Raw genomic sequence first — 25802 nt, 5'->3', positions numbered from 1 at the left:
CTGTTAAATATTATTTCAGAGGCAGCTTGCCCTCCTTTAGTGGCCTGTGAGCATCTGCCTCTCCTTGGAGGCCTTCCGGACATGATGGATATTTTTTTTTAACACCACGCTACACTGTATTATATACTGTGTACACCGCCTGAAGTGTATTTGAAACTGTACACACTGTATTATATACTGTGCACACCACCTGCACTGTATTATTTACTGTACACCTCTAAATATATATATATCTATATATCTATATATATAGATATATAGATATATGGATATATATATATTCAGAGGTGTACAGTAAATAATACAGTACAGGTGGTATCTATATATATGTAGCACTGACCCCCGAAGGAGCTGCTGTATTTTAATTGGGCCTGTACTCTGCTTCTTTACCCCCTTGACTTCTCTGAGTCCCCTTGAGACAGATGTGGTGTAATATATGTGCGGTAAAAACCTAAAGACAATTTCACAATATACAATGTAATATACCTTTTTTTCTTTACCTTTAGTCTCCTTCTGGCCAATAATACAAAGAAAAACAACACTCCACACAACGAATACTTAAACAAGAACTTTGTTTACTGTATTTGCTTTAAAGTAAAACACTACAACAGTTGTACTGTCAGACCAACATAGTGTGACAGTCAACAGATTTCAACTTACAAAGGTATTACACAGATGTAAAATGTTTGAATTAACCTGCTAGTAATGTGTCAAGAAAAATGGGATAAATGGCAGAGTGAACTGATTTCACTATGAGCACTGTCCCATCCTTTGCACACTTTGTAGCTATAAGGAAATTGAATGCTAATTTAATAGAATATAGTACAATACTTAGGGAGCTCCCATTACTTGATATAGCAGTAACTTTAATATGGCAATGAAACACAAAGCCTTGTGTTTTATTATACAGTCCTTCTTTTCTTCTTTCTTCTGCTAGCTATGAATAAAGTGAATTTTGTAATCCAATGGTTAATGACTCCCGATCAAAGTAAGCTGAATATTAAATCAAAGTTATAGTACAGCAGTACTGCAACTATCTCTGATACCAATAACACAGTACCAGATCCTCAATGGAATACAGGCCCAAGGCCTATTTTTGGCTCAGTCTAATCCTTTGACTTTGCTTTGTGGGACTATGGATCCCAGCAACTCTGTATTGTACAGATGGGTGTGTAAAAGTGCATCAAGGAAACTTATTGGGCAGCAGCCCTCTCACCCAACCAGGTCGGTGTTGTCAGAAAGTTCCGCTCCGAAGTACAGGATCCTGATTCCGGCTTGCCGATAACGCTGCACTGCTCCACTCCGCACAATGAGACGTTTCGGGTCTGACTGGCTTCTCTGGCTCCTTCCCAGTCTTGCCTCGCCATCAGCCCAACTCACTGGTATGTCACAGTATTGCTGCTCGGATCACTCTTCCGTGGAGGTAGGCCGCGCTTCACTGGAGACCTCACACAGATCCTCCCAGGCTGGCCATGCATTTCCAAGAGACCTAAGATGGCCACGCTGAGTTCTTTTATAGCCTTCCCACAATGCAGTTTTGTTCTCTTGGTGTTCATGGGAGGTCATAGGCATTGTGGGTAGGTCAAGTTAATGTGGAAATGTAAACAAAATAGTCACTTCCTATCATCTCACATTAACCAGAAAGAAAAAAAATAAAATCAAGTCCATACACAATTTTGTTCGCTAGATGGTCCAGATACTAAGCTATAACATAACATTAATTTATATAGCAAAAATGTGACAGCTACATATATATATATATATAGATCTATATAAATATATAGATCTATCAATATATATATATATATATATATATATATATATATATTTATATATATATATATATATATATATATATATATAAATATATATATATATACACACACTGGTAGACTGTATATATCAAATATACTGCCTGAATATATCAGACTTAGGCCCCCTCAGCCATGATTGGCCAAATGCACTCTGCCTTTGGCCAATTATGGCTCTCGCTGAGGAGCGTGCTGTGATTGGCCAAAGCATGCAGGTCAGGTGTATGCTTTGGCCAATTATCATACAGCAATGCACTGCGGTCTTGCAGTGCATTATGGGACGCTCAAATTTGCTGCGAACACCCCATAAAATTCGCTGTTCGGCGAACACCCATTGTTCGAGTCAAATTTACATTCGACTCAAATTCAAAGCTCATCCCTAATCATAACCAATCAATATGTTATTTTTTAAATAATGTTTTTTATCTTTTTTTTTTAATATTATTAGTGCTGCTAACCAAGATGCCATCATACACTCCCTACATACATACACTTTCTACACACATACCCTCTCTAGGTTGCATGATAGTGACTAGGGATGAGCCGAACACCCCCCGGTTCGGTTCGCACCAGAACCTGCGAACGGACCGAAAGTTCGCACGAACGTTAGAACCCCATTGACGTCTATGGGACTCGAACGTTCGAAATCAAAAGTGCTCATTTTAAAGGCTAATTTGCATGGTATTGTCCTAAAAAGGTTTTGGGGACCCGGGTCCTACCCCAGGGGACATGTATCAATGCAAAAAAAACTTTTAAAAACGGCCGTTTTTTCGGGAGCAGTGATTTTAATGATGCTTAAAGTAAAAAAAAAAAAAAAGTGAAATATTCCTTTAAATATCGTACCTGGGGTGTGTCTATAGTAGGCCTGTAAAGTGGCTCGTGTTTCCCGTGTTTACAACAGTCCCTGCACCAAATGTCATTTTTAAAGGAAAAAAATCTCATTTAAAACTGCTTGCGGGTTTAATGTCATGTCGGGTCATGGCAATATGGATGAAAATCAGTGAGACAAACGGCATGGGTACCCCCCAGTCCATTACCAGGCCCTTTGGGTCTTGTATGGATATTAAGGGGAACCCCGCACCCAAATTAAAATAAGGAAAGGCCCTATATACTCTGAACAGCAGTATACAGGCGGTGCAAACAAGGCAGGGACTGTAGGTTTGTTGTTAAGTAGAATCTCTTTGTAATTTTGAACGGGTAAATTTTTAAAGCGTTTAGCTCCAGCCAAAAAATCTTTTTTAAGCTTTTTGGAAAACATAGGGAAGGGTTATCACCCCTGTGACATTTGTTTTGCTGTCTTTCCTCCTCTTCAGAAGATTTCACCTCACTTTTTGTCCCAATGAAAAATGTTTTTTGAAAATTTGGGTTTTTTGTGGAACAAGGATTGGAAAGCATCAGTGGAAAGGAGAAATTGTTTTCCCATATTAACTCTTACAGGAGAGAATTTCCCTTCCTAGTGGTAGATTTCATCTCACTTCCTGTTGTCTCCTTCCGTTTGCAAGTAGGAGTCGTTTGTAAGTTAGATGTTTGAAAGTAGGGTCCTGCCCTATATACTCAGCAGAAATTTGGGCCTTAGGTGTTGCTGTGGCTACAACACTGTAAGCCCTCACAGGGCCCTGCTGTGAAATATTAGATCAAGAATTGTAATTACATGCCCCTGTTGAACAGGAGCTGAAAAATTAGGCCTTAGGCACTGGTGCTGGTGCCACAACACTGCAACCCCTTACAGACACTCTAGTTGGAACGCAGGAACGAGCCCTGCTGCAAAGTATTGCATCAAAAATTGTAATTGCACGCCCCTGTTAGACAGGGGCAGAAAAATTGGGCCTTAGGCACTGGTGCTGGTGCCACAACACTGCAACCCCTCACAGACACTCTAGTTGAAACGCAGGAACGAGCCCTGCTGCAAAGTATTGCATCAAAAATTGTAATTACACACCCCTGTTAGACAGGGGCAGAAAAATTGGGCCTTAGGCACTGGTGCTGGTGCCACAACACTGCAACCCCTCACAGACACTCTAGTTGGAACGCAGGAACGAGCCCTGCTGCAAAGTATTGCATCAAAAATTGTAATTACACGCCCCTGTTAGACAGGGGCAGAAAAATTGGGCCTTAGGCACTGGTGCTGGTGCCACAACACTGCAACCCCTCACAGACACTCTAGTTGGAATGCAGAAACGAGCCCTGCTGCAAAGTATTACATCAAAAATTGTAATTAACACGCCCCTGTTAAACAGGGGCTGAAAAATTGTGCCTTAGGCACTGGTGGTGGCGCCCAGAACCAAAAATGTTCTTACAAGCTATCAGCGTGATGATTGAGGAGGAAGAGGATAATTACTCAGGGATAGTCACTCAGCATCAGCATAGGCAGTCTTTGAAGGGATCTGAGATTTCAAAAAAAATTATTTGGTTACATCAGCATCAGGTGCTTGGTAGCTGGTGGTGATCCAAGACTCATTCATTTTTATGAAGGTCAGCCGATCGACCGAGTCGGTGGACAGACGCACCCTGTGATCGGTTACCACGCCTCCAGCAGCACTGAATGTGCGTTCCGAAAGAACGCTGGATGCAGGACAGGCCAGTAGCTCAATTGCATACTGTGCAAGCTCTGGCCAGTGATCCATCCTCAAGACCCAGTAACCCAGAGGATTTTCGGTGGGAAAGGTGTCCAAGTCTGATCTTGCCCCTAGGTATTCCTCCACCAAGTAAAACAGACGCTGGCGATGGTTGCTGGAACCGATCATACCTTGGGGCTGCGGACCAAAAAATTGTCTGAACGCATCGGTCAAACGGCCACCTTCTCCACCGCTCCTTCTTTGACTGACCGAAGCCTCAGCAACATGTTGTCCACAAACAGGAGTTTGTAACCTCCCAGTCTCTGGGAACGCATTGCACAGACCTTTCTGCAAGGCCTCCCGAAGATGTTTCATCCTCTGCTCCCTCTGCGATGGCAAGATAAGGTCCGCAACCTTACCCCTGTAACGTGGATCAAGGAGGGTTGCCAGCCAGTATTGGTCCTTCTCCTTGATACCACGAATACGAGGATCCTTACGCAGGCTTTGCAGGATCAGGGAGGCCATGCAGCGTAGGTTTGCTGAGGCATTCGGTCCGGAGTCCTCTGGGTCACTAAGGACAACAACGTCCGCAGCCACCTCCTCCCAGCCACGTACAAGTCCATGTGTTTCTTGGGACTGATCCCTTAAAGACTGCTGCTGATGCTGAGTGCCAGGCTCCACCTCCATACTGACACAATCTTCCTCCTCCTCCTCCTCCTCCTCCTCGTCCTCTTCCTGTGTGATCGGCGGGCACGCAGGAACACTGTCTGGATAAAGGGGGCCTTGAGAGCTAAGGAAGTCCTCCTCTTCCTGCCTCTGTTCTGCCTCAAGTGCCCTGTCCATTATTCCACGCAGCGTGTGCTCCAACAGGTGGACAAGGGGGACAGTGTCACTGATGCATGCACTGTCACTGCTCACCATCCTCGTGGCCTCCTCGAATGGTGACAGGACAGTGCATGCATCCCTGATCATGGCCCACTGGCGTGGGGAAAAAAAAACAAGCTCCCCTGACCCTGTCCTGGTGCCATAGTCGCACAGGTACTCATTGATGGCCCTCTGCTGCGTGTGCAGCCGCTGCAGCATGGCCAACGTTGAGTTCCAGCTGGTGGGCATGTCACAGATTAGGCGGTTCTTGGGCAGGTTAAACTCCTTTTGGAGGTCCGTCAGCCGAGCACTGGCATTATATGACCGGTGGAAATGCACACAGACTTTCCTGGCCTGCCTCAGGACATCCTGTAAGCCCGGGTACCTGCCCAAGAACGGCTGCACCACCAAGTTAAGGACGTGAGCCAAACAGGGCACATGGGTCATTTGTCCCTGTCGGAGGGCAGAGAGGAGGTTGGTGCCATTGTCGCAAACCACCATTCCTGCCTTAAGTTGGCGTGGCGTCAACCACCTCTGAACCTGCCCCTGCAGAGCTGACAGAACCTCTGCCCCAGTGTGGCTCCTGTCCCCCAAGCACACCAGCTCAAGCACCGCATGGCATCTTTTGGCCTGCGTACTTGCGTAGCCCCTTGAACGACTACGGAGCACCGCTGGTTCCGAGGAAGAGGCCATGGAGGAAGAAGAAGAGGAGGGGGTGGAGGAGAGAGGTGTGTCACAATCAGCATTTTGGAGGCGTGGTGGCGGAACAACCTCCAACACTACTGCACCTTGTCCTGCATCCTTCCCAGCTGCCAGCAGAGTCACCCAATGTGCCGTGAAACTTAGGTAACGTCCCTGTCCATGCCTGCTGGACCATGAGTCAGCGGTAATATGCACCTTACCGCTGACCGCCCTGTCCAGCGAGGCATGGACATTGCCTTCCACATGCCGGTAGAGAGCCGGAATCGCCTTCCGTGAGAAAAAGTGGCGTTTGGGTACCTGCCACTGAGGAACCGCACATTCCACAAACTCACGGAAGGGGGCAGAGTCTACCAACTGAAAAGGCAGCAGTTGAAGTGCTAGCAATTTTGCCAAGCTAGCATTCAACCGCTGGGCATGTGGATGGCTGGGAGCAAACTTCTTTCGGCGGTGCAGCAGCTGGGGCAGGGAAATTTGCCTGGTACAATCTGACGTCGGTGTACCAAAAGCAGATTGCCCACAAGTACTTGGCTGTGACACACCTAATTCTACACCTTCATTCCTCTCACTGCAGGTCTCAGAGAGGACTGGAGGTCTAGTGGGGTTGGAAATCTCAGCTGATGAGGAGCAAGGAGAGATCCTCTTTGTTCTTTGGTGTGGGTCTTTTAGATACGCTTGCCAACGAACTGCATGGCAGGTCAACATATGTCTGGTCAAGCATGTGGTACCCAAGCGGGAGATGTTTTGGCCACGTGAGATACGCTTGAGACATATGTTGCAAATAGCAGCGGTGCGATCTGATGCACTCGTCTCAAAAAAGGCCCGCACCAAAGAACTTTTTGAATAACGCGCAGAGACTGCAGCGCCCTGCACATGTGGAGCTTTGGGGTGTGATGCAGTCAATGTGCTGCCCTTAGGCTGGCCCCTGGAGGGCATCCTGCCTCGTTGGTGATGTGCCGCCTCCTCCTCCTCCTCCTCCTCCTCTCTCCTATCAGGCACCCACGTTGAGTCAGTGACCTCATCATCCCCTCCCTCCTCATCACTGGAGCAAACCTGGCAGTATGCTGCAGCAGGGGGAGCATGACTGCCAGATTGCTGTCCTTCTTGGGCACCCCCTCTGTCCGTGCTCATGTTACTGCCTTCATCGAGCTCAGTATCATCATCAGAGCCTTCCAAACGCTGGGCATCCTCCTGGAGCATGTACCCAACACTGTGGTCAAACAGTTCGAGGGAATCCTCATGAGGACATGGTGGAGCTAGGGAAGGAGTCACTGATGACATTGAGCTGAGGGAAGAGGCCGCTGCTTTGCCAGACAAAGCACCCTGGGCATGGGTGAGAGAGGATGAGGAGGATGAGGACGGCTTGGTCATCCACTCGACCAAGTCTTCCGCATGTTGCGGCTCAACACGGCCAGCTGCCGAAAAAAAGGCCCAGCGTGTCCCATGGCCACGTGCTGATGAGGATGCACCGTCTCCACGACCAGCACTAGACACAGAGCCTGCTTGCCCTCTCTTATTGGCTTGTGACTGTCTGCCTCTCCTTCTTGGCCTTCCAGACATACTAATGGCCTGTAGCTGCACTAAGCTGGGATAGAACACCAGTAATTTTCTTCAGGTAGCTTTATATACTGTAACCAGACAAGCCTGCCTGTCAGTAGGAAGATAACAGGAACGGATCTAGCTGAACACTGTGAGCAGGACGCACTGTACTAAATGTAAATAGTCTAGCTGCCTGACCGTGGTACTAATAGGATCAAATAGAACACCAGTAATTTTCTTCAGGTAGCTTTATATACTGTAACCAGACAAGCCTGCCTGTCAGTAGGAAGATAACAGGAACGGATCTAGCTGAACACTGTGAGCAGGACGCACTGTACTAAATGTAAATAGTCTAGCTGCCTGACCGTGGTACTAATAGGATCAAATAGAACCCCAGTAATTTTCTTCAGGTAGCTTTATATACTGTAACCAGACAAGCCTGCCTGTCAGTAGGAAGATAACAGGAACGGATCTAGCTGAACACTGTGAGCAGGACGCACTGTACTAAATGTAAATAGTCTAGCTGCCTGACCGTGGTACTAATAGGATCAAATAGAACCCCAGTAATTTTCTTCAGGTAGCTTTATATACTGTAACCAGACAAGCCTGCCTGTCAGTAGGAAGATAACAGGAACGGATCTAGCTGAACACTGTGAGCAGGACGCACTGTACTAAATGTAAATAGTCTAGCTGCCTGACCGTGGTACTAATAGGATCAAATAGAACACCAGTAATTTTCTTCAGGTAGCTTTATATACTGTAACCAGACAAGCCTGCCTGTCAGTAGGAAGATAACAGGAACGGATCTAGCTGAACACTGTGAGCAGGACGCACTGTACTAAATGTAAATAGTCTAGCTGCCTGACCGTGGTACTAATAGGATCAAATAGAACCCCAGTAATTTTCTTCAGGTAGCTTTATATACTGTAACCAGACAAGCCTGCCTGTCAGTAGGAAGATAACAGGAACGGATCTAACTGAACACTGTGAGCAGGACGCACTGTACTAAATGTAAATAGTCTAGCTGCCTGACCGTGGTACTAATAGGATCAAATAGAACCCCAGTAATTTTCTTCAGGTAGCTTTATATACTGTAACCAGACAAGCCTGCCTGTCAGTAGGAAGATAACAGGAACGGATCTAGCTGAACACTGTGAGCAGGACGCACTGTACTAAATGTAAATAGTCTAGCTGCCTGACCGTGGTACTAATAGGATCAAATAGAACACCAGTAATTTTCTTCAGGTAGCTTTATATACTGTAACCAGACAAGCCTGCCTGTCAGTAGGAAGATAACAGGAACGGATCTAGCTGAACACTGTGAGCAGGACGCACTGTACTAAATGTAAATAGTCTAGCTGCCTGACCGTGGTACTAATAGGATCAAATAGAACACCAGTAATTTTCTTCAGGTAGCTTTATATACTGTAACCAGACAAGCCTGCCTGTCAGTAGGAAGATAACAGGAACGGATCTAGCTGAACACTGTGAGCAGGACGCACTATACTAAATGTAAATAGTCTAGCTGCCTGACCGTGGTACTAATAGGATCAAATAGAACCCCAGTAATTTTCTTCAGGTAGCTTTATATACTGTAACCAGACAAGCCTGCCTGTCAGTAGGAAGATAACAGGAACGGATCTAGCTGAACACTGTGAGCAGGACGCACTGTACTAAATGTAAATAGTCTAGCTGCCTGACCGTGGTACTAATAGGATCAAATAGAACCCCAGTAATTTTCTTCAGGTAGCTTTATATACTGTAACCAGACAAGCCTGCCTGTCAGTAGGAAGATAACAGGAACGGATCTAGCTGAACACTGTGAGCAGGACGCACTGTACTAAATGTAAATAGTCTAGCTGCCTGACCGTGGTACGAATAGGATCAAATAGAACACCAGTAATTTTCTTCAGGTAGCTTTATATACTGTAACCAGACAAGCCTGCCTGTCAGTAGGAAGATAACAGGAACGGATCTAGATGAACACTGTGAGCAGGACGCACTGCACTAAATGTAAATAGTCTAGAAGATAACAGGAACGGATCTAGCTAAACTGAATACAGTGTATATATATATATGCAACACCTGGGATGCATATATATACACAATACACTGTCAGTGCAGCTAACTGACTGACTGTTCTGCCTAATCTATCTAACTCAAATCAAATGACACTGTCTGTCTCTCTCTCTCTCTCTCTCAATGAACGCCGGAACACACACTACACAGGGCCGCCGTGCAGGCGGCCTTATATAGTGTGGGGCGTGTACTAAATCCCCTGAGCCGTAATTGGCCAAAGCCTCCTTGGCTTTGGCCAATTATGGCTCTCTGTTCAGGCGGCGCTGTGATTGGCCAAGCATGCGGGTCATAGTGCATGCTTGGCCAATCATCAGCAAGCAATGCACTGCCATGCCGCAGTGAATTATGGGCCGTGACGCGCCACACGAATTTGGCGCGAACGGCCCATATCGTTCGCAATTCGGCGAACGGGCGAACAGCCGATGTTCGAGTCGAACATGGGTTCGACTCGAACACGAAGCTCATCCCTAATAGTGACAATAGTGGACTTTGTCTGTGCAATCTGTGTTGGCATCAGCAACCAGAGATTCATGTGACGGGGTACACAACTGGGATTAGAATAGTTTGTCACTTTATAACAGGAAGTGCCTGAAAGGGACATTCATGGAATAATCACTGGGCATTGTTTTAATGTAAGCTGCTGAATTAAAAATATTAAAAACAAATTAAACAAATAAATTAAAGCATATATGATAATTTAGCAGTTGGGTTTAGATGTACTTTTAAAAAACTGTAAACAACTTGTAGGGCTTGGTAAATTATATTGTGCACACTTAGAAGCTGGAGAACAGTGTGGTCAGACAACAGGCATTAGCTGTAGAAAATAAGAAAAAAAATAAAGAAATGTTCCTTTTCAAAACATGTAGAATTGTAATATTGTATTACTGAATTTGCAAATTGTTGCATAAGCCAAGCCAAGCCTAGCCACACGCTCAACTTTAGAGTCCCTTTTTTTATTATTTTTTTTTTTATAAGTGGCCTTATTGAGCAATAGAAATTCTAAGAAGGCCAGGTCAAACTCAGCTCATTCATTAAAACTGAAATGTGCAAACACATTCAATTGCTTGTCTCTGATTCTGCTGATTTTAAATCTGCTGATTTATCTGCTGTTTTATATGCAGATTACTTTCAAAGATAACCAGCGCTAATACATTTTTCATAATATGTCTAATCTGAATTGCAAAAAAATAGAATCAGGCTTGCATTAAATATATTTATGATTTTAGTACAGTTTTAATGTTCTTTAGATAGCATTACATGCTCAATCACTGATTTCATTGTTTTGCTTATTAACGTGCGTATATATAGACAATTTTTTTTGTGTCCTGTATGGGAGATTTCTCTTCACTTCCAGTCCCAGAGATGCAAAAAAAAAGTGAGAGAAAAATTCCCCAAAATGTGGAAAATGCTTTTTTTTTTAACAGGTGTCCCTATTGGAAGGCTTACCCTAGCTTGTTACGGAAAAAAAAATTGAACATTTTGGATTTCCGTTCTCATTCTGTTTCAATGACAATGGTCACCAGTAGGGATGAGCCGAACACCCCCCTGTTCGGTTTGCACCAGAACATGCAAACAGGCAAAAAATTTGTGCGAACACCGTTAAAGTCTATGGGACTCGAACATGAATAATCAAAAGTGCTAATTTTAAAGGCTTATATGCAAGTTATTGTCATAAAAAGTGTTTGGGGACCTTGGTCCTGCCCCAGGGGACATGGATCAATGCAAAAAAAAGTTTTAAAAACAAATGTTTTTTCAGGAGCAGTGATTTTAATAATGCTTAAAGTGAAACAATAAAAGTGTAATATTCCTTTAAATTTCATACCTGGGGGTGTCTATAGTATTCCTGTAAAGGGGCGCATGTTTCCCGTGTTTAGAACAGTTTGACAGCAAAATGACATTTCAAAGGAAAAAAGTCATTTTAAAGTACTCGCGGCTATTAATGAATTGTCGGTCCGACAATACACATAAAAGTTCATTGATAAAAAGGGCATGGGATTTCCCCACAGGGGAACCCCGAACCAAAATTAAAAAAAAAAGAATGGCGTGGGTTCCCCCTCAAAATCCATACCAGACCCTTCAGGTCTGGTATAGATTTTATGGGGAACCCCGTGCCAAAATTTTTTAAAAAATGGCGTGAGGTCCCCCCAAAAATCCATACCATACCTTATCCGAGCACGCAACCTGGCAGGCAGCAGGAAAAGAGGGGGGACGAGAGAGCCCCCCCCTCCTGAACCGTACCAAGCCACATGCCCTCAACATTGGGAGGGTGCTTTGGGGTCCCCCCCAAAAGCACCTTGTCCCCATGTTGATGGGGACAAGGGCCTCATCCCCACAACCCTTGCCCGGTGGTTGTAGGGGTCTGCGGGCGGGGGCTTATCGGAATCTGGACGCCCACTTTAACAAGGGGAACCCCAGATCCCGCCCCCCCCCGTGTGAAATGGTAAGAGGGTACAAAAGTACCCCTACCATTTCACAAAAAAAGTGTCAAAAATGTTAAAAATGACAAGAGACAGTTTTTGACTATTCCTTTATTTATTTTTCTTTTATTATTTGTATATATGTAAGCACTGCACTGTTTGCATTTATTTATTTAAAGGTAGTCTATACAGCCACCTTTGTGCTACTTATGTCCGAGCACTCACTTTATTTTGTTAGAAGTCTTTATACTCTGCAGGCAGTGAGAGATGCAGTTTTAAAAAAGCAAGGCAGAACATTTGTGATCCAAGGGGTTCAAAACCATAGTATAACTGTACCCTGAGATTGCAGTAACGTGAATAGGCATCTGAATAGGTATGAGGGAAATGTTAACGGTATCCTGCCTTCAGTGGTCTGTCTGTTATTACTGATACAGATGGGCAGGTGGCCCACTCACCAACTCCTTTTTGAGGCTGTAACGTGTGACCCCGGCCCCTCTGACGTCAGGGGGAAACCCACAGGGAAGTTCCCGTCAAGTCCCCATGCGTCAGAGGGGGCGGGTTCAGCGGGTGGCCCCGCCCTCCGTTATTTAAGAAGTGTCAGAAGACGAGAAGCATCACACAGTGGGAGCCTCCCATCATGGATGCGGAGCGGACTGAGAACGAAGAAGGGAAGAAGACTCCGTGGAGGAAGATGCCGGACGAGAACACCTGAGCAAGACGAAGAAGAAGATGGAGGAAGAAACCGAAGGAAGATAGAAGAAAGAAGATGGGAAAAAAGAAGACTTTAAATAAAGGAATTGTCAAAAACTGTCTCTTGTAATTTTTAACATTTTTGACACTTTTTTGTGAAATGGTAGGGGTACTTTTGTACCCCCTTACCATTTCACACAGGGGGGTCCCGGGATCTGGGGGTCCCCTTGTTAAAGGGGGCTTCCAGATTGCGATAAGCCCCCTGCCCACAGACCCCCACAACCACTGGGCAAGGGTTGTGGGGATGAGGCCCTTGTCCCCATCAACATGGGGACAAGGTGCTTTGGGGGGACCCCAAAGCACCCTCTCAATGTTGAGGGCATGTGGCCTGGTACAGTTCAGGAGAGGGGGCGCTCTCTCTAGTCCCTCCCTCTTTTCCTGTGGCCTGCCAGGTTCCGTGCTCAGATAAGGGTCTGGTATGGATTTTTGGGGGGACGTCACACCATTTTTTTTTAATTTTGGCGTGGGGTTCCCCTTAAAATCCATACCAGACCTGAAGGGTCTGGTATGGATTTTGAGGGGGGCCCCCACACCATTTTTTTTTAAATTTTGGTTCGGGGTTCCCCTGTGGGGAAATCCCATGCCATTTTTATCAATGAATTTTTATGTGTATTGTCAGACCGACAATTCATTATTAGCTGCGAGTAGTTTTAAATGACTTTTTTCCTTTGGAATGTCATTTTGCTGTCAGACTGTTCTAAACATGGGAAACATGTGTCCCTTTACAGGCATACTATAGACACCCCCAGGTATGAAATTTAAAGGAATATTACACTTTTATTGTTTCACGTTAAGCATTATTAAAATCAGTGGTCCTGAAAAAACAGCCATTTTTAAAACTTTGATCCATGTCCCCTGAGGCAGGACCCAGGTCCACAAACACTTTTTATGACAATACCATGCATATAACCCTTTAGAATTAGCACTTTTGATTTCTCCCATAGACTTTTAAAAGGTGTTCCGCGGCTTTCGAATTTGCCGCGAACACCCCAAATTGTCTGCTGTTCGGCGAACTGGTGAACAGCCGATGTTTGAGTCGAACATGAGTTTGACTCGAACTCGAAGCTCATCCCTAGTCACCAGGACAAATAGAAGGGTGAATCTCCCAACTGGGGGCAAAGGCAGCATAAACACTTGGCAAGGGGTCTCATTGTATGTACTATGTTTACTGTTGTTTGTAACATTATAAAACCAATAATAAAAATAATTTGACAAAAAAACACTTAACAGGAGGTCTAACCCTTCCCCAGTCTTTAAAAAAAAATAAAAGAACATGTTTTAACAATAAAGATACATACATTTTGTGCCAGTTATCATTATGTAAAACCATAACTATGGTTTACAAGTTATCCAAGATATTAAAAAGGTCTAATGACATTTACTTCTCCGTTCTTAAATTATTCTTTAATCAAGCAGAAAAACAAGAACAGCTTGTATCAAATCATTCATGTTTGGCGGAATAATTTCAAAATGACACATAATCCTCCTGGATTTGAAACAATGTGGCACTTAACACGCAAAACCATCATTCTGTGTCAAGAGCAGCAAGTGTTGTTCAGAAGCTTAAAGTAGCTATCCTCTCTCTAGCATCACGTCCTGTGCTTCAACTTGATCATTCGAGTGTTCCCATGGAGCTAGACATTAGTTCCCTTGCTCATAGCTCCAGTTTCTTTTGGCTTTCAGGAAATTAGAGTAACAATTAGCAGTCACTGCCCCAGCAGCATATACTGCCATTATAAATGAACAGGTTGTCAACCTTTATTAATCTTCATTAACGCCAAAGGAAACATGACACCTACCATGGAGTGTATGTTAAATGAGTCATCTCCACTATCTGCTTCTCAAAGCCTATTCAATTTTCTTTTTGTTTCTGTCTTTTTTCAATTGGTCTAATTTAACTTGTTGGTTCTTAGTGACTGACCTTTGCAGATCAGTTCCCTTTTAAACAAAAAAGTATAATGGATTACTGCATTATGTGTATCATAGACCTATAAGATTTTTAGGTCTATGATCCACAAAGTAGTTCATCCACAGATGGTAGACCATTTTAGATAAATGCCATGACTATGGAGTTGGGTCCATTCTGCGACCAAATGGAACCTACACTTCTATGTCTTCCACCAAAAGAGTTTCAGTTGCCCTATTTCTCTACACATAAACTAATCTAATTTCAGATATAAAGTACCAGGTGTCAACTGAAGGTGGAGGAGAACAGGTAGCACAAGCAAGATAAGTTTATGTAGGAAAGGTGAAGTGTGTTTTAGGGGTTGCTTTTGAGAAGAGCGATTGAAGCTGAAGACCTAGGTACAAAATCTGCATTAGGGCTTGAGAGGCATATGCTATAAACTTGAAGTAAATTTTAATTATATTCAACAGAGTGTTTGTCATCAAATTAATACATCTTGCAGATAGTAAATAATTACCAGTGCCATTTTCAGTGCATGTACTAATCATCTTTGCTCACTCTCACTCTGTCTGTGCTTTGAAATTTATCTTTTCACAGTCTTCTTTATTTGGCAGAGTAGTGAGCAACAGACCATTACACTAGATCACATTACACTAGTTTTTGATCCAAAACAAACACCAGTAAGTAGACTTATACATTAGGTACTCATTGCCCAGTTCAGTATAGTTTGCAAAATCTCAGATGATGTTCTCTATGATGATCTTGACTGTTCTTTAGAAATGGGGATTCTGTGGTTTGGGGTTTTTTCTGGCTTGTCAGACACCCCAGTACCAAACCTTTCTTGTGAGAATTTTAGTGCATAGATATGCACTTTCATGCAAGAAGAAAGCATATGATTATTCCCTTATCTAGTTAAAGACCAGCTAGCAAAAATTTTATGAGCAGCTTTCAACTACAGTAATATTGAACCGCAATTGCTGACTTTTTTTTAAAGCATATCAAAACCCAGAAACCAGTCCTTAGAAGTTGTAGCTGCACTAGGTTTCTTTCTCTTTATATTAATTTGGTGATCTGGCAAAAAACACGATTCCTTCCTGCCACACTCATTTCTTCATTGTATCTATGGAGGGAGCCCAATCTTATCAACCTGAGACCCCTCTCTTTACTCCCTTTTGCCTCCAAACTCCTTGAACGTTTAGTCTACAACCGACTGAGCGACCACCTCATTGAGAATAACCTTCTTGATCCCCTTCAGTCTGGATTTCACCCACAGCACTCCACAGAAACTGCCCTCCTAAAACTCACAAACGACTTACTAACAGCCAAAACCAACGGTCATTATTTCGTACTCTTATGCCCTGTACACACGGTCGGACATTGATCGGACATTCCGACAACAAAATCCATGGATTTTTTCCGACGGATGTTGGCTCAAACTTGTCTTGCATACACACGGTCGGACAAAGTTGTCGGAAAATCCGATCGTTCTGAACGTTGTGACGTAAAACACATACGTTGGGACTATAAACGGGGCAGTAGCCAATAGCTTTCGTCTCTTAATTTATTCTGAGCATGCGTGGCACTTTGTGCGTCTGATTTGTGTACACATGATCAGAATTTCCGACAACGGATTTTGTTGTCGGAAAATTTTATAGCAAGCTCTCAAACTTTGTGTGTCGGAAATTCCTATGGAAAATGTGTGATGGAGCCTACACATGGTCGGAATTTCCGACAACGAGGTCTTATCACACATTTTCCATCGAAAAATCCTATCGTGTGTACAGGGCATTATGCTGCGTACACATGATCGGACATTCCGACAACAAAATCCTGGATTTATTTCCGACAGTGTTGGCTCAAACTCCTCTTGCATACACATGGTGCACAAATGTTGTCGGAAATTCCGAACGTCAAGAATGCGGTGACATACAACACGTACAACGAGCCGACAAAAATGAAGTTCAATAGCCAGTGCGGCTCTTCTGCTTGATTCCGAGCATGCGTGGAATTTTGTGCGTTGGAATTTTGTACACACGATCGGAATTTCCGACAATGGATTTTGTTGTCAGAAATTTTGAAAACCAGCTCTCAAATTTTTGTTGTCGGAAATTCCGACAACAAATGTCTGATGGAGCCTACACACGGTTGGAATTTCCCACAACAAATGTCCGATGGAGCCTACACACGGTCGGAATTTCCAACAACAAGCTCACATTGAACATTTGTTGTCGGAAATTCAGACCATGTGTACGCGCTATTACTCTTGGACTTTTCCGCTGCCTTTGATACAGTTGACCACCCCTCCTCAAAAAACTCAATTTGCTTGGTCTCCATGGCTGCACTCTCCGTTGGTTCGAATATCTCATCGCACCTTCAGTGTCACTTACAACTCCAAAAGCCTCCAACTCCTCTTACCGTTGGGGTCCCCCAAGGTTCTGTCCTTGGACCTCTACTATTCTCAATCTACACATCCCCCCTGGGTCAGCTGAAAGCCTCCCATGGCTTCCACTACCATTTATATGCTAATGAGACACCCAAATCTATCTCTCTGCACCTCAGCTCACCCCATCAATCTCCTCACGCATCACTGATTTACTAACAGACATATCAGCCTGGATGTCAAACCACTTCCTCAAACTGAATCTATCTAAAACTGAGCTCTTAATATTTCCTCCCCCATGTGCCCCTTCCCCCGACTTCTCAGTCAAGATCAATGGCACATCTATCAGTCCGTCACCACATGCCAGGGTGCTAGGGGTAACCTTAGACTCTGAACTGTCCTTTCAGGCCCACATACAATCCCTGTCCAAATCATGCCACCTTAGCCTCCTCAACATTTCCAGAATATGCCCCTTTTTAACGAATGACACCACCAAGCTTCTAATTCACTCCCTGGTTATCTCTCGCCTTGACTACTGCAACTCCCTCCTCATTGGATTACCTTTACATAGACTCTCCCCCCTTCAGTCCATAATGAATGCCGCTGCAAGACTCGTCCCCCTTACCAACCATTCAGTGTCCTCCACCCCTCTCTGCCAATCCCTCCACTGGCTTCCACTCATCCAACGAATAAAATTCAAAGTACTAACAATAATTTACAAAGCCATCCATAACTCTGCCCCCAGCTACATCACTAACCTAGTCCCAAAATACCAACCAAGCCGCTCTCTTCGGCCCTCTCAAGACCTCCTGCTCTCTAGTTCCCTTGTCGCCTCCTCCAATGCTCGCCTCCAGGATTTCTCCAGAGTTTCTCCCATCCTTTGGAACTCCCTACCCCAATCTGTCTGACTGTCCCCTAATCTATCCATCTTTAGATGATCCCTGAAAACCCTTCTCTTTAAAGAAGCTTATCCTGCTTCTAACTAACACTGTTTTACTTCTTCCATCAGCTCAATCCCCACAGCTATTACCTTTTGTATCAATTGACCCTTCCTTTTTAGATTGTAAGCTCTAATGAGCAGGGCCCTCTGATTCCTCTTGTACCAAATTGTAATGTAACTGTAATGTCTGCCTTTATTTTGTTAAGCGATGTAACTGTTAACTGTTGGCGCTATATAAAACCTGTATAATAATAATAATAGTTGGCATGCAGGCTAGACTTCCAACATACCTACCTTTGTTCATCTCAATTACATGCAGGGCTGGTAGTTTACACACTAAACATAAGAATGTTTGTCTTTTTTTTTTCAGCTTATAGGAAGTGACAAAGACAATGCATTTCTGTCATCATCGACAGTTACTTTCTGTACTTCATGAAAATGTTCTTACAAATGCAGCCACCACGTCAAAGATCTGGTAAGCTGCAACATAATACTTTTTTTTTACTTTTAGGTTTACGGTACAAGATGTGTCATCCCAGTCCTTATTTAACCACTTCAGCCCTGGAAGGATTTATCCCCTAAGGACCAGGCCATTGTTCGCAATACGGCACTGCATCGCTTTACCTGGCAATAGCGCGGTCGTGCGACGTTGTTCCCAAACAAAATGTATGTCCTTTTTTCCCACAAATAAACCTTTCTTTTGGTGGTATTTTATCCCCTCTAGGTTTTTTATTTTTTGCGCTATAAACAAAAAATGAGCGACAATTTTGAAAAAAGAAAACTCATTTTTCTACTTTCTGAATGAATGAATGAATGAATAATTTGTAAAGCGCTGCAAATGCGAACTGAATCGCCTCAAGGCGCTGAATGCGATTTGTGTTGTCAGCTTCTTAGAAGAGGAAGGTCTTGAGTTTTTTCCTGAAGGTCAGATGGTTTTCTTCCATGCGGATGTGAGTCTGAAGAGCGTTCCATAGCCGAGTTTCTTGGACTGTGAACCTTCGTTGTACCTTTGCTTTGTAGCGGAATTTGGGAATGAGAAGGAGGTTTTGTTTAGATGATCGAAGATTGCGATTGGGTGTGTAGTGTTTTATTTTATCTCAAAGGTATTGAGGAGTGTTTCCTTGTATGCATTTGAGGGTGAGGCAGAGGGTCTTGAATGTGATCCGATTCTTTACGGTTAGCCAATGTAGGCAACTCAGGGATGGGGAAATGGGCTCCCAGGGTTTTTTCCTGTTAGCAGTCTTGCCGCCGCGTTTTGGATGACCTATAGGCACGCAAGCTGATATTGGGGTAATCCTATGTAGAGCGAGTTTGCGCAGTCGAGTCGTGAATTGATGATTGTTCCAACTACTGCTGCTTTGTCCTCTTCTGAGATGAAGGGGATGAGTCTACGTAGCAGGCAGAGGAGATGGTGAGATCCGCTAACTACTGATCCTATTTGTGCATCCATTGTCATTTCTGAGTCAAAGATAACTCAGAGACTCTTGGCTTTGGTGCTTGGAGAGACGGTCTGTCCAAAGATGGTGGGAGGTGTCCATGGAGTTTTGGTTTTGGAATTTTGGTTAGCGTGTAGGAGAAGAAGTTCTGTTTTTGAACCGTGGAGTTTGAGGGAGTTAATGGTCATCCAGTCATCTATCAAAGTGAGGCATTTCTCTAATTGCTGATGGTGGTCTTTTTGTCCCGTGATGCGAAAGTAGAGTTGGGTGTCATCAGCGTATGAGTGGAAGCAGAGGTCCGATTTTTTGATGATTTTGAGGAGTGGGCGGATGTAGATGTTGAATAACACTGGTCACAAGGGTGAACCCTGAGGGACTCCACAGGAGATTGCGTGGGTTTCAGAGGTGAATGCTCCTAGTTTCAATGTCTGAGAGCGATTCTCTAAAAAGGATGCAAACCATTTTAGACCAAAATCTATGGCTCCTGCTACTTCTCTGAGGCGGACAAGTAGAGTATTGTGGTCCACTGTATCAAATGCTGCACTGAGGTCTAACAGTACCAGGAGACATGATTCTCTGTCATCTGCTGCTTCAAGGGCATCGTCCCATATTTTGAGCAGTGCTTTTTCTGTGCCATGGCCTGGGCAGAATCCCGATTGCAGAGGGTCCAGGAGTTGGTGGGTGTCCAGGTGGCGTTGTAGCTGTTGTACCACTGCTTTCTCCATAATCTTGGAGATGGTGTTGAGGCTTGTTATCGGTCTGCGGTAGTTAGGGTCCTTAGGGTCGAGATTGGGTTTCTTTAGCAGGGGTTTGACGATGCCTCGCTTGAGGGTGGTTGGCACAATCCCTTCTTTGAACGACTGATTTATGAGGTGTGTTATAGTAGGGGCCAAGATGTCGGAACATTCTTTCAGAAGTTTTGTGGGAATTATGTCGTTTGGTGATGTGCTGTCTCGAAGGCGAATTTCTGCTATAATACACATCCAAAAAAAATGTATTCATCAGTTTCGCCAACATGTATTCTTTTTTTTTTTTTTTTAATACTCTTTATTACAAATTTCTCTTACATGTTAATTTACATAATTTTACATGTTATTTCATTACTATATAATTCCCCATGTTTTTCCAATTCTTCTGCCATTCTCTCCAAATTCCTTTCATTCTCTCTCATCCACTTATTGTCACTTATATTCTATTTTCAGGTATTCCTATATCCAATGTTAAATAAGATCTATTCCAATTTGCCCATATATTTTCATATCTCTGCACATTTCCCCTTTGTTCATACAATATCTTTTCATACGGTAAAGTCTGATTTACTGCTCTTACCCATTGATTTAATGGGTTTGGCTGAATCCATTTCTCTACTATTTGTTTTCTTGCTAGAAATAATGCTTCCTGCAGAAACATCCTAGTGTATCTACTCCCTCCTTCCTCTTTTAATACTCCCAACAAGCAAAGCCAATATGTATTCTTCTACATATTTTTGGTAAAAAAATCCCAATAAGCGTATATTGATTGGTTTGCGCGAAAGTTATAGCATCTACAAAATTGGGGATAGATTTACGGAATTTTAATGTTTTTTATTGTTTTTACAGGTAATTGTGGCAATCTGCGATTTTTAGCGGGAGTGCGACATTGCGGTGGACAAATCTGACCCTAAGTGACACTTTTTGGGGACCAGTGACACCAATACAGTGATCAGTGCTAAAAAAATGCACTGATCAATGTTTAAAATACACTGGCAGGGAAGAGATTAACACATGGGGCCAACAAAGGGTTACCTGTGTTCCATAGGTGCGTTCTAACTGTGTGGGGGGTGGGCTCACTGGACAACACAGAGATCGCTGTTCCTATTTACTAGGAATAGCCGATCTCAGAGTTGTCCCCTGTCAGAATGGGGATCTACCTTGTTTACATAGGCAGATCCCCGTTCTGCCTCTCTGTGGAGTGATCGCGGGTTGCCGGCAGACATCGAGTCTGCCAGACCCGCTCGTGCACTCCCCCAGTGTGCAGCGGGCACACGCGGCCACAGTATCTCATGCACAAAACGGCGTACAGGTACGTCGTTTCATGCAGCCGGGCCACCCTGCCGCAGTATATGTGTGGTGGGCTGTCCGGAAGTGATTAAAGTGGTTGTAAACCTCAGTCATGGAATCTGAGCAAAGCATATATATCTGCAGTGTTTACTTATCTCTCTCCAAAGCTACAGAGCTTCTCTCTGGTGATTCATTCCTCTGTTATCAGCATGAGTCACTTCTGAGAAGTTTTCCCCACACAGAAGATAAATTTGTGTCGGGAGGGGAGAGCTCAGAAAGGAGCTTGGCTATTCACAACACAATTCTTCTGCTGTGTGAAGCTTGATGTGTTCCTTTCCTCCAATCAGCTCTCACAACTGCAGTTTCTCTGCCCTCTTCTCTGTACTTCTGACAGATGAAAAAAGATATATAACACGATCTGAACTTTTGAAGAGGTGTAGAGAGTAGAAGACTGCAGATAAACAAGTAAAACTTATGTAGGAGAATTTGTTTAATATCTGTGTATTATCTGAGGCTGTTCACTTCATTGGGTACAACCACTTTTACATCCTAATAAGTTAGCTAGCATTAGCTGATAACATTCAGCTGGATTTATTTTGTAATGTTGAAAAAATTTCACCGCCCCATCAAAGCAGGTTCCTCAGATCTAATGGAACTAAGATTAACTAGATAAAAGAAAATGTCCAGAACAAGCACACGGGATATGAATTTAGACTTTTCACCCTTGGCCTTAGGCCAATGATTAGACCAGGCTTTCTCAACCTTTTCAACACAGAGGAACCCTTGAATTAACTTTTCGGTCTCACTGAATCCCTGATAAAAATTACTTTATCTACAACTCGTGATAAATTAGTGTGATGGTCAGTGGGAAGAATGCTGCTTACACTTGTGGTCATTGGGATGAGTTACCCCCTTACATATGTCTAAAAAGATCAATGATGTCAGTGGGAACGTATCGAAGAGGCAGAAATTGCTCATTGCTCAAGGAACCCCTAGCAACCTCTGAAGAAACCCTAGGGTTCCATGGAACCCTGGTTGAGAATCCCTGGACTAGACCATCCAGTCAGTCTGGTAGTTTGATCTTTTGTCAATTTTTGTATATGCATATGCAAATTTCTGCAGGGCTGTATGTATTTAGGCTTATTTATTCTATATAGAAAAACTGCACACAATATGCCAGATCCTGGGAATGGTCTGTGAGTGGTGCCTAAACCCAATATCAGGGGAAGTGCTTCCAAAAACCAACCAAGCAAAAACACCACAAAGGACATAGCACTAATAAAGGCTACCAAACACAAAAAAATATTTTATGATATATTGCATTTACCAACAGCATAAAATTAAGACTGATTTTAGAGGTATTTTCCCTGCTTTTTGCCTAATTCTTAAAGCGGGGGTCCACCTATCTATCGTTTTTTTTTTTTTGAGTTCATTCACAAACTTTTCTTCTCAGCATTACATACTCACATATTGTGTGTAATATGTCCGCCTGTGTCAGATTTCGTTGGAAAGAATAACTTATATTATTCACTGCAGGCGGTTTCCATCTTCATTGTGGGCATTTGAAGCCCACAAGCATTTATTTCCTGGATGTGGTGAATGCTGTGCTCCCAGCATTCACCGCTCGTTCCCGCACATGCTCAGTGGCATCCTGGGAAGCCTGAGACTAGCTCCCAGGAGTCTGGGAGAGGCTAGAAACACGCCTACTCCCACAGGAGGAGAACCAGGAAGTGCAAAGAAGAATAGAAAAATAAAAGGTAATTACGGCGATTTAAATTTTTTTAAACGCCATGTCAGCATCTAGGCAAGGAAGAGAATACATACAGATATTGTTCAAAATTTGGATGGAACCCCGCTTTAACTTTAGGACCCGCAAAAGAGAGATTATTTTACCTTTGTTCCTAATAACACTAACTGTCCTTGAAAGATATTACTGGCTTATGTACTTAAAATCTGTATGCCTACATATTAATATTAAAGTTCTATCCTTCGTGGGAGTACATGATTAAGATTTTGGCAAGGTACACGATGTTCATAATCTTCATCACGATCATAGCAGAATCATGTTCTAAAAAACAGACTTGTTCTGAATATTGCTTTATTTGAGACAGAGTCATTCTTTGCTAAGGCACCACTTACAATTTTGACTTTTCTATGTAGTCCTTTTGCCTACATTTAGCAAAGTTTTTTGGAGTAATAAAAGAAGTAGAATGTTGAATGACAGTGACACAAAGTCAACTCATGAAAGAGTCAGTAATCGCATTTTTGCAAGCACTGCTGTTCAATAATGGCTCTGAAAGTGATTTCCGAATCCAAAAGTAACTTTGAGATACATCAGGCATGAGCAGGTATAGTAGCTAAGAACTGACAGATTAATTTGTCACCTACCACAGAATTATGACATGTGTTTACCTATTGCACAGTAAATCCTGCTATCCACAACTAATGCAAATAGTTGAGGAAACATCATTTTTTCTGAGATGCTGGCACCTGCAATTCTTTAGTGGTGTATTAGGACTAGGTGTGTTAAATTTGGAATACCTTTCATTTCCCTGACTTCAGATTTAGGGGTAAAATTGGTTTGTTTCTGACTTCTATAGTTATCTAAATAGTAAGTTGAGAACCATCAACTACAAGCACCACCTGTGTGTTGATTTACTAAAGACAATTCAACAGTTCACTTTGCAAAGGAATTTTCCCCAGAACTTAGTGAACATGGTAAAGTTTTACTTTGCAAACGATACCCAATCACGTACAAGAAAATTAAAAAACACAGCATCTTTTCTTGTACATGTTTGGATGATGAAAGTCAGCAGAGCTTCACCTCAATCACTAAGCTCTGGGGCAAAGTCTCTTGCAAAGTGCAACTTTCCTTGCAAAATGAACAACTTATTTGTCTTTTATAATACAAGCTCATGGTGTCAAGTCTTAACTGTAATTTTTTTTATATGTTTCTTTCTGATATCAATGATGTCTAGGGGCCAGAGATCACTAGAAGATGCCCTGACCATTTTTCTGCTTTGGGCTGTACGAAAAAAAGGAGGTGTGACCAGGGCTGGTACAGGGATTTTTGACACCCTAGGCGAAAACCTAATTTTGCCTCCCCATTGGCCCCACCCCTGACCCCACCCCCTTTGCCCTGCCCATGTGACAGAAGGCACCGCTATACAGGAAGCATCAGCTCTACTTCCTCTAGCGCTAGCTCCAGTGCTGCGCTGCACCTCTAATTACATTACCGGTCGGACTGCGTTAGTTACATGCTGCAGCCTGCAGAGCATGCAGACACGGAGTGAAACCAGCAGCTGGGCGCCCCTAGGCAGCAGTGCGCCCTAGGCGGCTGCCTAGTTTGCCTAGTTGTAGCACCGGCCCTGGGTGTGACTGGTGTCTTTACTTTACACTTATACTTTGGAAAGTGAATAATGGATTTTATTTATGTTTTCACCCAGCATTCTCTCGTTTGGAAGTAAGATTCTATTAGGAAAATTGGTGATTCTTGGCTAAAAACATTATTGAAATAGACCCCTCAGACTATATATGCCTCCACTCAGAGTCTGAAGCCAAGGGTTCAGTAGTGGAATTCATTGAATCTTTTTAATTTATCCTTACATAGACTTTCCCTTAAACCTTTATTACCTCCAATGTTGTAGCTCTGGCACATTTTTGGAATTAAATTAATGGTTTTAGTGGATATTCTCCCCATTTATAAGTCTCCCCTTATACTGTCATGCCTTTAAAGTGGAGTTCCACCCACTTTTACAACTCTTCAGAATCCCTCACTAAACTGTGCACTGTAAACAAATTGGATATTTTTATATTTTTTTTCCTCAGCACCTACTGTATATCTGCTGTATTCATTTTTCACTTCCTCCTCCCTGGCCGCGGCCCATCGCATCATTTCCTGTTTGCAATGCCTTCTGGGAAGGGGCAGCAACTTCCTCTGAAACTGCCGTTGCTATGGAAACCTGACCTGAAACCTATTACACTGCTTGTGCTGCACTGAGCATGTGCGAGATCTGCAAGGATGAGATCCAGGAAGAAATACAGTCTGGTTTCAGATGCCCACACTTAAGATGGCCACGGCCTGCTGTAAGTTTATAAAATAACAAACTACTGCTATAAACTAACAAAACAGACCTTAGTTTACAGACTAACTTTACTAGAATACATTAAGCTTGTGTATTATAGGGGTATTTTTATTTAAAAAGTATAATTTCGGCCGGAACACCACTTTAAGCAGTTTTCGTTTGCTACATTCTGAGTTAATATATAGAGTTCTACAAATATGCCCCACAAAGATCATTTAACTGAATCTATAGTCAATATATATATATCTATATATATATATCTATATATATATAGATATATATATATATATATATATCTATAT

At 43.2% G+C, this 25802-nt stretch overlaps 1 long non-coding RNA gene across 2 annotated transcripts in view; it reads left to right on the top strand.

Moving 5' to 3' along the window:
* LOC141140763 (uncharacterized) overlaps positions 1-25802 on the top strand; it is a 133223-nt gene that overhangs the window by 570 nt on the left and 106851 nt on the right. For both annotated transcript variants that reach the window (XR_012243996.1, XR_012243997.1), the window contains exon 2: positions 18311-18415. This is a non-coding gene — a long non-coding RNA (uncharacterized lncRNA). The remainder of the gene's footprint in view (positions 1-18310; positions 18416-25802) is intronic.

Source organism: Aquarana catesbeiana, linkage group LG04 (genome assembly GCF_042186555.1).
Source record: "Aquarana catesbeiana isolate 2022-GZ linkage group LG04, ASM4218655v1, whole genome shotgun sequence".
Taxonomy (NCBI): Eukaryota; Metazoa; Chordata; class Amphibia; order Anura; family Ranidae; genus Aquarana; species Aquarana catesbeiana.
Note: the sequence above shows the minus strand (reverse complement) of the source record. Positions and strands in the feature narration are given on the sequence as shown.